Raw genomic sequence first — 8814 nt, forward strand, 5'->3', positions numbered from 1 at the left:
CCTCTCAGTTTATCCTCATTTGGGCACTTCTCCATTCACAAAATCAGTTTTGGTTTTGTTCTCTGAATCTTTTCCACTCATATTATGCCTTTCCTAAGGCATTTCGATAAGAACTGTGCACAGAAGCTGAGGTGTGGACATACCATGGCTATACTGAACAGCAAAATTTGAGTTGTGTTTGGTTTTCTCTCGCCCGCTTATGATTGCAGTACTTTGCCAGCCCTTTTGGCTTCTATCATTCGTAGGACCAACTATTTCAAGGAAGAGTTTACAGTGCCTTCAATAACTCTTTCATGGCTGTTAGCTCAGTGTTGCCATGATGTTACAATAGTTTCCATTTATTTTTTACTATGCATGAAACTCTTGCTCCTACTGAATTTCACTCATCACTTTCCTGCCCTCTAACTCACTTTTCTTAGATCTCTTTGCAGTTTGTCCCCATCAGCTAGGAGTTTTTCACCTGGTAATGTTGAGATTTCACTGCATTCCCTCTTCTCAAAACAATAAAATTTATCCTAACACAGTTTCTGGGAAAGGGGACTCTTTTCCCTCCTCTATTCCAAAAAGTGGCCTTACTTAATTCCTACGCTCCGTTTGTCTTATTTCCATCAGCTTACTCTCCATAGCCAAGCAGCCTCTCCAATCCCATAACTAGTCAGATTTTAAAAATCCTTTGGTATGGAACCTCTTCAAAGATGATTTGAAAATCTAAATATACTTTGTCCAGTGTTTCCTGTCTAAGCCCACACTTCTTGACCCCTTCAAAGAATTCCAAAAGGCATGATTTTCCTTTACCGAAACCTTGTTGTCAATTCTCCAACAGGGCGTTGCTGCCTAATGATTTGGTGTTTTTCCATAATTCGCATTAGTTTTTCTGACCTCCTGAAATCCAACTTTTCTAGGAGACATCATCTGATTAATACTTCTGCAGGCCATGCCATCCCTACAACTACCTTAGTATATGTGTATTTACAGCTATCTCTAGCATTTATTTATATATAAACTTATGTACTCTACTATTTAATATTAGCACTAATTATAGTAACATTATTGAGCATCCACTTGGTGTCGTGTACTGTACTAATGATAATAATTATGGTATGTGTTAAGTGCTTACTATGTTCCAAGCACTGTTCTAAGCACTGGGGTGGATAAGTTAACCAGGTTGGACACAGTCTCTGTCCCACCTGGGGCTCACCTCTCAATCCCCATTTTACAGATGAGTTAACTGAGGCCCAGAGAAGTGAAGTGACTTTCCCAAGATCACACAGCAGACCAGTGGCCTAGCCAGGATTAGAATCCAGGTCCTTCTGACTCCCGGGCCCATGCTTTATCCACTAAGCCACACTGCTTCTAGGGGCTTGGAAATTCAGAATTGCAAAGTAGTAGTAGTGGAAGCATTTACAATGTGCCAAGCATTGTCCAAAGCACTGAGCAAGAATAGAGAGGTGTCAATTAGACACAGCACCTGGCCTGCAAAGGGCTCAAAGTCTAAGAATTTAAGGAGTGAGAGGGAACTAGAGAAAGACATAGCAAGAGCGATGACACAATAAAAATCTCAAGCAACATACAAGGAAAGGACAGATATGCAAAATAAAAGCAAAATTCTGCTGTAGCTAGAGGAGAAGAAATCTAGGCTCCTTGTGGCTCAGAATTCAAGACCCACCCTTAGTCACAGCAACTGCTACAGTGTCCACAAGTCATCCTGAGGTTTTGTGGGAGACTCATGCTGTGAGTGCTTTTCTCTTTCTCACTGGGGTGATGAAAGGTAGGATGGGATGGGAGCTGTTTGATGACACTGAGGAGAGAAGGGACAGATTCCTGGGGAGGTATTATAGCTGTCTGGTGGGGGGACAATGAGGACTTTCAGTAGCAGTGTAAATTCCAGCAGTCTGGTGTACACAGAGCCGGTCAGGAGCCAGAGACCTGAACGGTACTTGTTAAACATTTACTATGTGCCAAACACCGTTCTAAGCGCTGAGTAGTCAGGTAGTCACCGTACCTGTCCCACCTACGGCCCACAGTCTTAATCACCATTTTACAGATGAGGTAACAGGCCCAGAGAAGTGAAGTGACTTGCCCAAGGTCACACAGCAGACAAGTGGCAGAGCCAGGATTAGAACCCATGATCTTCTGACTCCCGGGCCCGGGCTCTATCCACTAGACCACACTGCAGTTACCAGTTGCCTTGCTCAGCCACAGTGTAGACGGCCGGAGTGAAACATTTGGGAAGCAGTGTGGCCTAGCTGACAGGCCTTGGAGCCGGAGGTCCTGGGTTCTAATCCCTTCATCCAATTCTAGAACTAGTGAACATATTAACATCACCCTTAGCACTCAGCTGCAGAATGAAGGTTCAATAACTCTTCTCCCTCTTACTTAGACCATGAGCCCCAGGTGGGACAGGGATTGTCCCCAGCCTGATTAACTTCTATCTATCCCTGCACTTGGAGCAGTGATCGACAGAGTAAATGCTTAACAAATACCATTTGAAAAACACAGCAAACAAAACAACCGACTACCTAGCCACAAGGAACTTACATGGTAGGAGAGGAGATAAACATAATTAGATTTACAACTCTGTCAAAATAAAAAAATCAGCAGACATGTGTATGATAAGGAGGATACAAGTAAGTTCATAAAAGCTAGAATTGGCTGAAGGAAGGATATGGCTCAGGGGGCTTGGAAATAAAGTGGAAAAATTTTGGAGGAGGTGGGATTTTAGGAAGGATTTGAAAGGGGGGAAAGCAGTCTGCCATAGTGGAAGTGAGGGGAGGGTGGAGGAATCCAAGCTGTGAGCAAGAGAGTCGAGAGCCTGGCCAGTCAATCCTATTTATTGAGCACTTACTGTGTGCAGAGCACTGTACCAAGTGCTTGGGACTTGGTACAACGTAACAATAAACAGACAAATTCCCTGCCCACAAGCATGGCACAGCTAGAAGTTTGGCTTGGGAGAAATGGAGGAATGCATTTAATCCATCAGTGCTACTGTACTTTCCAAGCTCTTGGTACACAGTAAGGGCTCAATAAATGCAGCTGAATGAATGAATGGATTTATTGAGTACTTTGTGCAGAACACTGTACTTAGTGCTTTGGAGAGAACAATACAGTTAATAGACACAATCTCTGCCCTCAAAAAGGAAGTTGGGGAAGAGTGGGTGAAGAGAGCAGGTAGTTAAAATGGGACCAGGTGGTGGAGAGCCCTGAAACTGATAGTGAGGAATCTTAATTTGATACAAAGAGATATAGGGAGCCAGGGGAAACTTTGAAGGACAGGAGCGATGTGGGCCCAGCAATGTTTCAGGAAAGAGATCTGAGCAGGAGCCTGGAGTATAGATTGAATTATAGAGTGGTCAGTGAGCCAACTAATGCAGTAATCTAGCTGAAGATTATTTATCTACAAAATCACTCAGCCCAGGTTTCCCCACTCCTCAAGAACCTCCAGTGGCTGTCGATCCACCTCCACACCAGGCAGAAACTTTTTACCATCGGCTTTAAAGCAATCAATCACTTTGTCACCTCCTACCTCTCCTCGCTACTCTCCTACTACAACCCAGCCCAAACTCTTTGCTTCTCTATTTCTAACCATCCCACTGTACCTCAGTCTCATTTACCTCACCTCTGGCCTCTCACCCACATCCTGCCTCTGGCCTAGAAAGCCCTCCGCCTTCATATCAGACAGGCAAACACATTCTTGAACTTCAAAGCCTTATTCAAGGTTTTATTCAAGACCAAGAGGTATTCCCTGACTAAGCCTCTTTTCTTTTTCTTCCACTCCCTTCTGCGCCCTCCTTACTTGCTCCTTTCATTCATCTCCCTCCTAGCCCTGTAGCACTTAGGTACATATCTGTAATTTTATTATATTAATATCTGTCTTTCCCTCTATACCGTAAGCTCTTTGTGGGCAGGGAATGTGCCTGCTATATTGTAGTGCTGTACTCTCCCAGGTGCTCCCTGCATACAGTGAATGCCTAATAAATATGATTGACTGACTGACCGACCAAAGCAAGATCAGAATTTGTACCAAAGTGGTAAGCAGTCTGGGTGGAGAAAAAGGGGCGCACCGGGAAATATGCCACAGAATCCAGCAGGATTTTTCAGTAGACTGGTTGGGAGAGTTGAATGGTTTGTTCATTTCTTCCGCTTTTTCTTCTGTTTTTGAAATCAATCATATTTATTGAGGGCCTACTGTATTCATTCATTGGATCGTATTTATTGAGCACTTATTGGGTGCAGAGCACTGTTCTAAGCACTTGGGAGAGTACACTATAACAATAAACAGATACATTCCTTGCCCACAACAAGTTAAGCACTGTACTAAGTGCTTGGGCCAGTGCAGTACAACAGGGTTGGTAGACATGTTCCCTGCAGACAATGAGCTTACAGTCTCGAGAGGGAGCAGACTTTACTATCAAGCGACATGCCCAAGTTCATTCACTCATTCAATTGTATTTATTGAGTGCTTACCATGTGCAGAGCACTGTACTAAGTGCTTGGGAAGTACAAATCAGCAACATTGGCAACAAATCGGTCCCTACCCAACAAAGGGCTCACAGTCTAGAAGAGGGAGACAGACAGCAAAACAGAACAAGTAGACTGGGGTCAATGCCATCAAAATAAATGGAATTATAGATAAATACACATACATATCATTAATAAAATAGAATAATTAATATGTACAAATTACCCATTCTCCCTCCTACTTAATTTGACTGTGAGCCCCAGCTATGACCTGATTATCTACCCTAGTGCTTGGCACATAGTAAGCACTTAGCAGATGCCACAATTATTAGTTTGTCCTAAGTTCACCGGGAAGGAAAATCACCAGATTCTCTCCGTCCAACTTGGGTTTCGTTTGACTTCTTCTCTCCATCTCTGATGCCTGATGCTGTATTGGGTAATTTCACCTCAGGGGAAGCAGTTTACACAGCAGACAAGCGGCAGAGCTGGGATTAGATCCTGGACCTTCTGACTCTCAGGCCTGTACTCTATCCATTAGTTCACTCCGCTAACCCCATCCTTAGCACTTAAGTATATAGGTGTACTAAATTATTCATTTTCACCACTCAATTTGTAAATAATTTGATGCTTATCCCCTTTATTAGAGTATAACCTTTTTGTGGGTAGGGAATGCATCACTCCTTGATTCTGCACTTTCCAAACACTCAATCTAGTGGATCCCAAATCCTCGCTGATCAATAAATTCTACTCTACTACTACTTAACACGGTTCTCTGCACTAAGTAGGCGTTCAGCCAATATGATGGATTGATTATCAAACAAGCCTATGCTTAATTGCCTGCTTTGGTTGTAGAAATTTGTACATAAGTAATTTTCAGCGTCTTCTTCAGTTAATTGCTTTGGGAAATGTGCCCTCATATTTTTATCCAGTAAAAACAAAACAAAGGAAAAGAAAAAACCTTTTCACTGTAGCAACATGGTAAATATAAATGCCATCCACCATTTTCATCACCTACTTCACAGATTAGCAGATAGCCTTGAAAATTAGTCTACTTATTTGTTTCATCATTGCTTTTTAGCAAATAAAATTCTTTAGATGTAAACAAATGAAACCCCATTCATGCTCCCTAGTTTCCTTATTATTTTTTAAAATCAGACTCAAGAGTCAATTTAGCTGGCTTGAAAACATTCAAAATTTTGACAGTCCCTCGTTTCCTTTCATAATTGTTGCGCTTATCCATTTGCTGACCACAATTCCCCACCCTGTACATTCCATGCAACCTGCCCTTGTACTGTAGCTGTCTGATTTCTGGCTTTTCAACTTCTTCTGCCAGTTGCATCCCAGATGCTTCAGCTAGTAGGTAATCTATAATTAAGTGTTCTCCCGTCTCTTCATTGGTCCTTCACATTGCTCCGGGGCATGGTTTGTCCTGTATCTTCCTGAGTTTTGCGTTAATTTGACAAGTAGCTTCTGATGCTGTGCAAACCATAAGATGTGTCAAGAATTTATCAGGAATAAAAAAAAAATGTATTTAATATTACTTTAAATCATTTCTGGGCCCCTCAAAAATCACTGCCTGTTCATAGTTTATGCATTACTTCTGCTCTCCATTTATAAACACCTTTCCCTATTCCCCATTCAACTGAATCATACAAAAGTTTTTAATATAAATTTGGTCTTCCTACACCTTTATATTTTCTCTTTTCCAAGGGGTTTGCCTTTGCCCTCAATTGACTCATTTGGGTAATATCTGAAGTTACTATCTCTCAGCATTCCTCTCTTCTTTAAAAATTAAAAATAAACAGCCATAAAATGTTCAACAGTACATCATATTTGACCCACTCACCCTCTTAGACACATAGTAATAACAACGATGATGTTTGCTAATAGTAAGCACTGGGGTAGATACAAGATAATCAGTTCAAACACAGTCCCTGTCCCATCTGGGACTCACTGTCTAAGAGGGAGGGGGAATGGGTAATTAACCTCCAATTTGCAGACGAAGAAATTGAAGCACAGAGAAGCTAAGTGACTTCCCAAGGTCACACAGCAGGCAAGTGGCAGAGCCAGAATTAGAATTCAAGACTTCTTACTCCTAAATCCACATGCTCTACACTAGTCCATGCTGCTTACCAAAGCTTCCTTTACTGTATTTGATTTTCTTAGTTTTTTTGAGGCAACTCTAAATAAACACAGATGATGAAGCAGCATGGCTCAGTGGAAAGAGCACGGACTTTGGAGTCAGAGGTCATGAGTTCAAATCCTGACTCTGCCAGTTGTCAGCTGTGTGACTTTGGGCAAGTCACTTCACTTCTCTGTGCCTCAGTTACCTCATCTGTAAAATGGGGATTAAGATTGTGAGCCCCCCGTGGGACAACCTGATCACCTTGTAACCTCCCCAGCACTTAGAATGGTGCTTTGCACCTAGTGAGCATTTAATAAATGCCATCATTATTATTATTATGGTACCAAAGAGTAATAATAACAAAACAACAAAAATAATGGTGATTTTAATTTTGTAACTAAGAACATGTTAAGTGCCGAGCAGTGCCCTAAACACTGGGGCAGCCATGAAATAATCGGATTGAACCAGCATCGGTCCCACATGGGGATTAACAGTCTTTTAAAGATCATTAAGACTTAAAAACAGTTTGTTTAGCCAAACTCTTCTCTATCGACCTTTTTTGGAATCCCTGTTCTTTTCTTCCTCCAGCTTTATTACCAGAGAGCAGCCTGCCCTAGTGGATAGAGGGTGTGCCTGGAAGTCAGAGGGACCTGGGTTCCAATTCTGCTCCGCTACTTGTCTGCTGTGTGACCTTACAAGTCATTTAACTTCTCTGGGCCTCATTTTCCTCATCTGTAAAATTGGAATAGATTGTAAGCCCTGTGTGACACCTGGACTGTGTCCAACCTGATTAGCTTGTGTCTGCCCCAGCGCTCAGTTCAATGCCTGGCCCAGAGTAAGCACTTAACAAATACCATTTAAAAAATGCACGCACCAACACCACTGCCAGCCAAATAACCCAAGTATCTCTGACACATTCGCTGGACACTGAGTCCAGGGACTCCTGTATCTTATCTGGCTCCCTCAAACAGAGGGAGGAGAAGCAATAACAAGTTAGAAAAACTATATAGAACTGTAAAGTGGAAAGTACCTGTTCAAGTTTGTAGCTGTAACTCCAAGAAAGTTGGGACAAAATACTAATACTAGAGAAGCAGTGAATACTAAAGAAGTAGAGAATACTAGAGACTCATCATGGTCTATTGGATAGAGCACAGGCTTGGGAGTCAGAAGGACCTGGTTTGCAATCCTGTCTCTCTCACTTACCTACTGTGTGACCTTGGGCCAGTCACTTCACTTCTCTGTGCTTCAGTTCCCACATCAGCAAAATGAGCATTCAATACCTATCCTCTCTCCCCCTTAGATTGTGAGCCCTGTCACGTGGGACCTGATGAGCGTGCGTCTCACCCCAATGATTTGTACAGTGCTTGGCATATAATAAACACTAAACACATTGTTATTAGTATTACTAATACTACTACTGTTAACTGTGTTTGAGCACTTACTACGTGCAAAACACCACACTAAGTGTTGGGCTTCATCCAATATAAGTAGATCAGAGACAGTCTTTGTCTCATATGGGACTCAGAGTGACCTCTATACTATGCATAATCCCCTCTTAGGGTCGCACCTAGAGAGCTTCCAGGACTCTACCAGTCTCGACTAGGGGAGGGAGAGTCAAGCACAGGCATATCCATTCCATTCCTAGCTTGTCCAGTGGCTAGTGAATGGAAGGCAATCTGCTACAGTCAAAACTCACCTGAGCTGGGCAGCAGCAGCATGGGAGAGAGTTGAGTGGGGAGACTCAAGTTTACCACTTGGAAGGAGGCTGTGGTAACCCACTTCCATATTTTTACCGAGAAAATTCTACAGATATGCTACCAGAACGATTGCAGATGGAGGTGGGGCATTCTGGAAGAGATGTGTCTGTGGAGTCGCCATGGGTCAGAGATGACTCGACAGTCAAAGACAAGTCAAGGTTTCCTGGGAATCTCTTGCAAATCATTCATTTCCAGGCATTCCGTCTTGGAGAAATAATTTCTGCCCCGGTTTTGTGCCCAGAAAGCAGGTGGGGAGAAATGGGGGAGAGTAGAGAAAAGCTTTGGGAGCTTTATGGGATAGAATTTGGGCATGCTCACTAAGAGCCAAGGTGGCCATTGAACAGTTCTCACTACGCACGTTCAGGTACTCTGTCAATGGTTCGGCTCTTGGCTTAACTGCAAAAATAGTTGGCTGCCTTTTTAGGGGATGCCCATTAAACCTTAATTTTCTCATCTCTCAGGGCTGGGCCTTAT

The 8814-nt window shown here is 42.7% G+C and overlaps 1 non-coding gene across 1 annotated transcript; it reads left to right on the forward strand.

Annotated features, from left to right (window-relative positions):
* The first annotated feature begins 8132 nt into the window (after positions 1-8132).
* LOC119931978 lies at positions 8133-8270 on the forward strand. Its single transcript, XR_005452268.1, has one exon. It is a non-coding gene; the product is annotated as a small nucleolar RNA SNORA7 (small nucleolar RNA).
* Positions 8271-8814: the final 544 nt, after the last annotated feature.

Source organism: Tachyglossus aculeatus, chromosome 8 (genome assembly GCF_015852505.1).
Source record: "Tachyglossus aculeatus isolate mTacAcu1 chromosome 8, mTacAcu1.pri, whole genome shotgun sequence".
Taxonomy (NCBI): Eukaryota; Metazoa; Chordata; class Mammalia; order Monotremata; family Tachyglossidae; genus Tachyglossus; species Tachyglossus aculeatus.